Genomic DNA, 9803 nt, shown 5'->3' with positions numbered 1-9803 from the left:
CGAAAGAAATAAGATATTATAAAGAATCTTTATAATATCATACCAAGATCTTATCAATAGTTATCATGAAATGTTATTATTTCAAATTCTTGGCGAGATGTTTCAAGTTTCAAGACCATGCATGTCTTATCAAGTTGTATCGAGTTTCGTTTTACTGGGAACACTCTGTGACTAGTTTGAAAGAAAAATAAATGCTCCAAACTTCGTGAAAAATGGGGGCCATACTTGCAACTGTCTTTTTTGCTGCTCGTAACATCAAGAAGGCTTGCATGAATATCCTTGATCCATTACCGACGGTCATTTTGCAAGATCGTTCAAGATAGACAGACATCTTGCAAGATTTTACAAGACTTCGACGCTTATATTGTAAGAATCTTACAAGATCGACGCTTATCTTGCAAGATTCATGCACGATAAGCGGCAAATTCTTGCAACATCTTGCAGGATAAGAGTCGGAGTTAGACAAGTGTTGTCAATCGTTGAAAGGTTCTGTATTAAAAGTCATTGACAGTAGATCGACAGCAACACAAAACCAAATTTGCAGTCTTTGTTTATCTATGATGCTCTAAAGTTGGCAAAAATGCAGAGAGAGAGAGAGAGAGAGAGAGAGAGAGAGAGAGAGAGATAGAGATAGATAGAGAGAGAGAGAGAGAGAGAGAGAGAGAGAGAGATAACAATCAGCTAATAATCTAGTTCAAAGCTTAAATACGAAGCTTACCAAGTTTAACACTGCTTTGTGTTAATTTATCAACATTTCGTGAATATTAAATTTTATTGAAGTTTTGGAATGAACATGAGAGTGGAATATGAAATGCAACGCAGATACACAATGGATGATGTTTAAAAACACACACTAAAATGATGTGATTTTAGTTATTATTTAGTTTGTTTGTTTTGGTACTGTTGAAATGTTTGATAGGATTGTGACTCCTATTTATAAAATTAAGAGTATGAAAGGATGCAGAGGTAAAAAAAGTCATAAGCTTAAGTCTCTCTGTAAGACATATATTTCCGTTTTTTAGTACTTTTTGCGGTTAGTATTTGTTAACTCATTGGTCGCACCAGTTAGGGCAGACTCTTGGAGGGCTCTATTTACAGCCTTAAAGTATAAAGAGTTAGGGCAAATTATTTCTGCGCGCGAAGTAGACTTACCTAGTTCTCTCAGACTAACCGACTCTGTAAAACAGTGACGATATACTTCAATTAAAACGGTGTATAATATACATATCACCAGAGTCAAGATGTAGGATATACAAATGGTCCAATTATTTACGTCTACTAGACTGACTGAAGTCAGTCGTGTAAGTATTATATAAAAAAGAATAGAGTCTTCTCAGTCTCTGATTGTTTGAAGGCTTACATTCGGTATTTCATCTGCTACAATTGCAAGATCTGGCAATATAGACATAGATATCTCGCGAGATATTGCAAGACTTTGACGCTTTTATTGTAGGGATCTTACAAGAGCGACGCTTATCTTGCAAGACTCTTGCACGATAAGCGGCGAAGTCCTGCAACATCCTGCAGGATAAGAGTTGGAGTTAGACAAACTTTGTCAATCGTTGAAAAGTTCTACATTAAAAGTCATTAAAAGTAGTTCGACAGCAACACAAAGCGGAATTAGCAGCCTTTTTTATCTATGATACTCTAAAGTTGGCAAAAATGCAAAGAGAGAGAACAATCAGTTAATAGTCTAGTTCAAAGCTTAGATACAAAGCTTACCAAGTTTAACACTGCTTTTTGTCAATTTATCAACGTTTCGTAAATATTCAATTTTACTGAAGTTTTGGAATGAATATGATAGTGGAATATGTAATGAAACGCAGATACACAATGGATGATGTACAAAAACACATTCTACATTTTACTTTTTGTTCACAGAAATTAATTACTCCTAATTGCTGCATCCAATGTAAACAAAACTGCTTAAATGCACTTTCTAAAAGAAATGGTTTTCATTTACTTTTCTAATTTAATTATTATCAAAAAAGCAACATAACAGATCAATTTTAAAATAATTTTGGACTTTCGGAAACTGCAAAATTTTCATAAAGGTTTTATGCTAATGATTTCCAGTCTTTACCTTTCATCTGGGTCGAAACCTTATTTAGACAATGTTTTTCTATGGAGGAATGTGATACTAGAATTCTCTGCACCTTAAAAATGCAACGTTCAATGTCCCCGTTTTGTGAAAGAGAGTGGCTGCAATATTGAAAGTGTTACAGCAGGCTTTTTTTAATTTTGCTTTTTTTGTATTCAAAGTTTATGGACTTTAGCATGTGCGATGGACATAATATGGCACTGAACTGTGCGTACACTTTCTGAGTAACTTAATATTTTCTATCTAATGTTTGATGCATTAAATTTTCTCCAAATCTAGAAACCAAAAAGTACGATATTTCTACGCTTGCCACGCTTAAAAATTCGGTTACATTATATCAGCTTGCGAACTTCTCTGCTGGCTGTTTTAAATGTATTGTAAATAGTGTTTATTCTCATTCGTGACCCATTCGTGAATTTTAACATCAAGCCTCTGTCTAACTAAATACATAGTTCAGAAATTCTCGACCGCATTTTTTTACTATTATATAAAAAAGAATAGAGTCTTCTCAGTCTCTGATTGTTTGAAGGCTTACATTCGGTATTTCATCTGCTACAACTGCAAGATCTGGCAATATAGACATAGATATCTTGCGAGATATTGCAAGACTTTGACGCTTTTATTGTAAGGATCTTACAAGAGCGACGCTTATCTTGCAAGATTCTTGCACAATAAGCGGCGCAGTCTTGCAACATCTTGCAGGATAAGAGTCGGAGTTAGACGAACTTTGTTAATCGTTGAAAAGTTCTACATTAAAATTCATTAAAAACAGTTCGACAGCAACACAAAGCGGAATTAGCAGCCTTTTTTTCTATGATACTCCAAAGTTGGCAAAAATGCAAAGAGAGAGAACAATCAGTTAACAGTCTAGTTCAAAGCTTAGATACAAAGCGTACCAAGTTTAACACTGCTTTGTGTCAATTTATCAACGTTTCGTAAAAATTCAATTTTATTGAACCTTTGGAATGAATATGATAGTGGAATATGAAATGAAACGCAGATACACAATGGATGATGTACAAAAAAACACATTCTACATTTTAATATTTGTTCACATAAATTAATTACTCCTAATCGCTACATCCAATGTGAACAAAACTGCCTAAATGCACTTTGTAAAAGAAATTTTATCATTTAAATTTCTAATTTAATTATTATCAAAAAAGCAACATAACAGATCAACTTTAAATTATTTTGGATTTTTGGAAACTGCAAAGTTTTCCTAATGTTTGATTTCTTAATGTATCTAATGTTGGATGCAATAAATTTTCTCCAAAACTAGAAACCAAAAAGTACGATATTTCTACGCTTGCCACGCTTAAAAATTCGGTTACATTATATCAGATTTCGAACTTCTCTGCTGGCTGTTTTAAAGCTTTAAATGTATTGTAAATAGTGTTTATTCTCATTCGTGACTCATTCGTGAATTTTAACATCAAGCCCCTGTCTAACTAAATACATAGTTCAGAAATTTTTGACCGCATTTTTTTACTATTATATAAAAGAGAATAGAGTCTTCTCAGTTTCTGATTGTTTGAAGGCTTACATTCGTTATTTCATCTGCTACAATTGCAAGATCTGGCAATATAGACATAGATATCTTGCGAGATATTGCAAGACTTTGACGCTTTTATTGTAGGGATCTTACAAGAGCGACGCTTATCTTGCAAGACTCTTGCACGATAAGCGGCGAAGTCCTGCAACATCTTGCAGGATAAGAGTTGGAGTTAGACAAACTTTGTCAATCGTTGAAAAGTTCTACATTAAAAGTCATTAAAAGTAGTTCGACAGCAACACAAAGCGGAATTAGCAGCCTTTTTTATCTATGATACTCTAAAGTTGGCAAAAATGCAAAGAGAGAGAACAATCAGTTAATAGTCTAGTTCAAAGCTTAGATACAAAGCTTACCAACTTTAACACTGCTTTTTGTCAATTTATCAACGTTTCGTAAATATTCAATTTTACTGAAGTTTGGAATGAATATGATAGTGGAATATGAAATGAAACGCAGATACACAATGGATGATGTACAAAAACACATTCTACATTTTAATTTTTGTTCACATAAATTAATTACTCCTAATCGCTAAATCCAATGTAAACAAAACTGCTTAAATGCACTTTGTAAAAGAAATTGTTTTCAATTACTTTTCTAATTTAATTATTATCAAAAAAGCAACATAACAGATCAACCTTAAATTAATTTTGGATTTTTGGAAACTGCAAAGTTTTCTTAATGTTTGATTTCTTAATGTATCTAATGTTTGATGCATTAAATTTTCTCCAAAACAAGATACCAAAAAGTACGATGTCTCTACGCTTGCCACGCTTAAAAATTCGGTTACATTATATCAGGTTTCGAACTTCTCTGCTGGCTGTTTTAAATGTATTGTAAATAGTGTTTATTCTCATTCGTGAATCATTCGTGAATTTTAACATCAAGCCCCTGTCTAACTAAATACATAGTTCAGAAATTTTTGACCGCATTTTTTTTTACTATTATATAAAAGAGAAAAGAGTCTTCTCAGTCTCTGATTGTTTGAAGGCTTACATTCAGTTCTTCATCTGCTACAATTGCAAGATCAGGCAATATAGACATAGATATCTTGCGAGATATTGCAAGACTTTGACGCTTTTATTGTAAGGATCTTACAAGAGCGACGCTTATCTTGCAAGATCCTTGCACGATAAGCGGCGAAGTCTTGCAACATCTTGCAGGATAAGAGTCGAAGTTAGACAAACTTTGTTAATCGTTGAAAAGTTTCACATTAAAAGTCATTAAAAGTAGTTCGACAGCAACACAAAGCGGAATTAGCAGCCTTTTTTATCTATGATACTCTAAAGTTGGCAAAAATGCAAAGAGAGAGAACAATCAGTTATCATTCTAGTTCAAAGCTTAGATACAAAGCGTACCAAGTTTAACACTGCTTTGTGTCAATTTATCAACGTTTCGTAAATATTCAATTTTACTGAAGCTTTGGAATGAATATGATAGTGGAATATGAAATGAAACGCAGATACACAATGGATGATGTACAAAAACACATTCTACATTTTAATTTTTGTTCACATAAATTAATTACTCCTAATCGCTAAATCCAATGTAAACAAAACTGCTTAAATGCACTTTGTAAAAGAAATTGTTTTCATTTACATTTCTAATTTAATTATTATCAGAAAAGCAACATAACAGTTCAACTTTAAATTAATTTTGGATTTTTGGAAACTGCAAAGTTTTCTTAATGTTTGATTTCTTAATGTATCTAATGTTTGATGCATTAAATTTTCTCCAAAACTAGAAACCAAAAAGTACGATATTTCTACGCTTGCCACGCGTAAAAATTCGGTTACATTATATCAGCTTTCGAACTTCTCTGCTGGCTGTTTTAAAGTTTTAAATGTATTGTAAATAGTGTTTATTCTCATTCGTGACTCATTCTTGAATTTTAACATCAAGCCCCTGTCTAACTAAATACATAGTTCAGAATTTTTCGACCGCATTTTTTTTTACTATAATAAAAAAGAGAATAGAGTCTTCTCAGTCTCTGATTGTTTGAAGGCTTACATTCGGTATTTCATCTGCTACAACTGCAAGATCTGGCAATATAGACATAGATATCTTGCGAGATATTGCAAGACTTTGACGCTTTTATTGTAAGGATCTCACAAGAGCAACGCTTATCTTGTAAGATCCTTGCACGATAAGCGGCGAAGTCTTGCAACATCTTGCAGGATAAGAGTCGAAGTTAGACAAACTTTGTTAATAGTTGAAAAGTTTTACATTAAAAGTCATTAAAAGTAGTTCGACAGCAACACAAAGCGGAATTAGCAGCCTTTTTTATCTATGATACTCTAAAGTTGGCAAAAATGCAAAGAGAGAGAACAATCAGTTAACAGTCTAGTTCAAAGCTTAGATACAAAGCTTACCAAGTTTAACACTGCTTTGTGTCAATTTATCAACGTTTCGTAAATATTCAATTTTTTTGAAGTTTGGAATGAATATGATAGTGGAATATGAAATGAAACGCAGATACACAATGGATGATGTACAAAAACACATTCTACATTTTAATTTTTGTTCACATAAATTAATTACTCCTAATCGCTACATCCAATGTAAACAAAACTGCTTAATTGCACTTTGCAAAAAAATTGTTTTCATTTACATTTCTAATTTAATTATTATCAAAAAAGCAACATAACAGATCAACTTTAAATTAATTTTGGATTTTTGGAAACTGCAAAGTTTTCCTAATGTTTGATTATTTAATGTATCTAATGTTGGATGCAATAAATTTTCTCCAAATCTAGAAACCAAAAAGTACGATATTTCTACGCTTGCCACGCTTAAAAATTCGGTTACATTATATCAGCTTGCGAACTTCTCTGCTGGCTGTTTTAAATGTATTGTAAATAGTGTTTATTCTCATTCGTGACTCATTCGTGAATTTTAACATCAAGCCCCTGTCTAACTAAATACATAGTTCAGAAATTTTTGACCGCATTTTTTACTATTATATAAAAGAGAATAGAGTCTTCTCAGTCTCTGATTGTTTGAAGGCTTACATTCGGTATTTCATCTGCTACAATTGCAAGATCTGGCAATATAGACATAGATATCTTGCGAGATATTGCAAGACTTTGACGCTTTTATTGTAAGGATCTTACAAGAGCGACGCTTATCTTGCAAGATCCTTGCACGATAAGCGGCGCAGTCTTGCAACATCTTGCAGGATAAGAGTCGGAGTTAGACAAACTTTGTTAATCGTTGAAAAGTTCTACTTTAAAATTCATTAAAAATAGTTCGACAGCAACACAAAGCGGAATTAGCAGCCTTTTTTTCGATGATACTCTAAAGTTGGCAAAAATGCAAAGAGAGAGAACAATCAGTTAACAGTCTAGTTCAAAGCTTAGATACAAAGCGTACCAAGTTTAACACTGCTTTGTGTCAATTTATCAACGTTTCTACGCTTGCCACGCTTAAAAATTCGGTTACATTATATCAGCTTTCGAACTTCTCAGCTGGCTGTTTTAAAAGTATTGTAAATAGTGTTTATTCTCATTCGTGAATCATTCGTGAATTTTAACATCAAGCCCCTGTCCAACTAAATACATAGTTCAGAAATTTTTGACCGCATTTTTTTACTATTTGAGAGATCACTTTTCATACAGACCGGAGAAGTTTAATGCCACAAACTTTCGTTTTTTTTTGAAAATATTTAACTGTTTTCCATGATGCATTTGCTCTTTTTTAAATACAAGAAATAATGGCGGAAAAACCTTTCATTTCAAATTGGATACAAATAAAATTGATAAAATTGACCAACATGAGAGGAGTTCTGAGGTTTGTGTCTTCAGAAGTTTCGCTTATGTTTTAAATGTTTTGGAACCAAAAGACAATTTATGAACTGTTATTTTAATTTTGAGATACTATCCTCGTCTTTTTTTGTAAACGCGAGTCCGCGAAATAATATTTTTTCAGCTATAAAATTCGAAAATTATTAATGAGGCAATGACAAAATAAATCCCGCCCCCAGCGACTGATTTTTTCATTTTCCAATGCGTACGAAACGTTGCTATTTTTCAGCGTAGATATTTATATTTATATAGTAAGCCACTATAATTAACCCCACCCATTTTATGTCCCCAACTGCCTACTCGAAACGCAAATTCCATGCTCTGCTTGATCAGAGCACTGTTACCCGTCAGTCAAAGACAATTTGCATAGCAACTTTGTTAAAGGTCTTTTCATACCTATGAATGACTAGCAACAATACTGGCATAGTCTTGTTTTCTTTCAGCAGAAGAACTAAAATTCGCTGCTAACTTTAAGTACACCAAGAACAATGAAAAATGGGATCTTTTCAACAATTGCCCCCCCTTTTGCAAAGGGGGGGGGCTATTCCTGAATAGAATTTAAGCGAGCTATTTATTAACCAATCAGAGACGACTAATAACTTTCCACGCATGCAAATACTATTAAATTGAATAGAATAAAATACACCGTGGTATAGCAATTAGCCGAACCGGAATACAAAGCGAAAAGAATTTCCGACTGGCGGGTCGGTGGGCGCGCTTCGCCGCGATAACCGACCCGCGATTTCCGGATTACATCCCACAGCGCATGAGAGGCATGACCATGAACAGCGGTCCGCAATTGCGCTTAAACTAATATTCGGCTATCTAAAGTGTAGGCCAAGTAATATTGTGGTAAAGTATAGCACAAAAGGGGAGGCGATTCTCTACTAGGTACCAAAGGGGGGCAATTGTTGAAAAGATCCGAAAAATGTAAGCCGTTTTAAAAAGTAGGCCCTACATAAGGCGGAGGAGAGATCCGTAAAAAGTTTTAACTTACGAAACTGATTCAGATTAATAGATTTTTACTGAAATGGGCATGTAAATTGTGCATTTGGGATTGATTATCTAAAAACGGCCACAAATAATAGGTAGACCAGAAAAATTGGCAAAATCAACAATACTACTAAGTGTCTATCGGGGCTCTCATATATTATTGTTCCAACATCTGGATTTTGTTTCATACAATTTAATGATTTAATGTTTTTTTGCTTAGTCAATTTTTGCCGTTCATCGTCTTTTGTGGAGAGGTACAGAAGGTGTATCATTGAAAATCAAAAATTAAAACTGAACCCATAACCCCTTTTCCAAACTTTTTGTTTCTCAGAAAAATAACGCGCTGAAAGTGCTCAGCAACTTATTACATTTTCAGGCTTCGTATACGTTTATTCGCCCAAACTTAAATTAGATAAAAAGAAGGTATTTCCGATTTAAGGAGGTTCAAACGAAAAATCTCTTTCTTAGAGTAAAAGAGAACTACCAAAATATGAAAAAACCGTTGAAACTTATAATCGCAATCTTAGATCAAATAGGATACCATGAGAAAATTTTAATTATAACTGCTTCTGATTGTGATGTTGAATAGTTGAGGTCTGATTAGGATATTCTAGTCGATGAAAAAGGAAAAATTTATTTCTGTTCTTTTTTGGTTCAAATTGACACTATTTTTGTTGCAGCTTTCACATTGTATACCCTTGTTATTTCGGCAACTGCTTGATGGGTTGAAACCTTACATGTTTTTGAAGCCCTTGTTTAGTTTTGAAAAGAACTTAATGAAGAATTTTTGTCTGCGTTAGATTGTCAATCAATGTTTATAGGACATTGAGCTACAAAATGATGTCAGTCTCAAATTTTCAGAAACTGTTCTGTGTGACTCTTTGATACTTCTGAAAGAGCATTCAATAAAAATTATCAGAGATTTAATGACGAGTTGTAAGTCATTAACTTCCGTTCTTCAATGTTTGGGACAAATCATAAAGCTCAAAGTCAATAATATTCTAATTTCGTTCAAGATTCAAAAATTTTGAGAAATCCTTTCTGAAACAATAATGTGTAATGAAACAACCAGGAGGTTGAGTAATGTGCGTTTGCATATAGTGTTCCAAACCCGCTCAACCACGTTTTGACTTAATGAATGCCGAATGAGGAAGAAATGAACACTTTCAAACTTTCAATAATATTGTTTGAAAAAATCGGTGTATCCATTTTAAACTCGCATTAAGACCGAACCACTAAACAAATTAAATAATAACTATTTAGACCATCGATGATTAGAGGTTCGAAATCTATTGAATTGACTCATTTATACCTGAAAATGAAGCCAATTCAGACTTGTCACAATTCAGAG

Source organism: Convolutriloba macropyga, chromosome 6 (assembly GCF_964194025.1).
Source record: "Convolutriloba macropyga chromosome 6, txConMacr16.3, whole genome shotgun sequence".
NCBI classification, from domain to species: Eukaryota; Metazoa; Xenacoelomorpha; order Acoela; family Convolutidae; genus Convolutriloba; species Convolutriloba macropyga.
Note: the sequence above shows the minus strand (reverse complement) of the source record.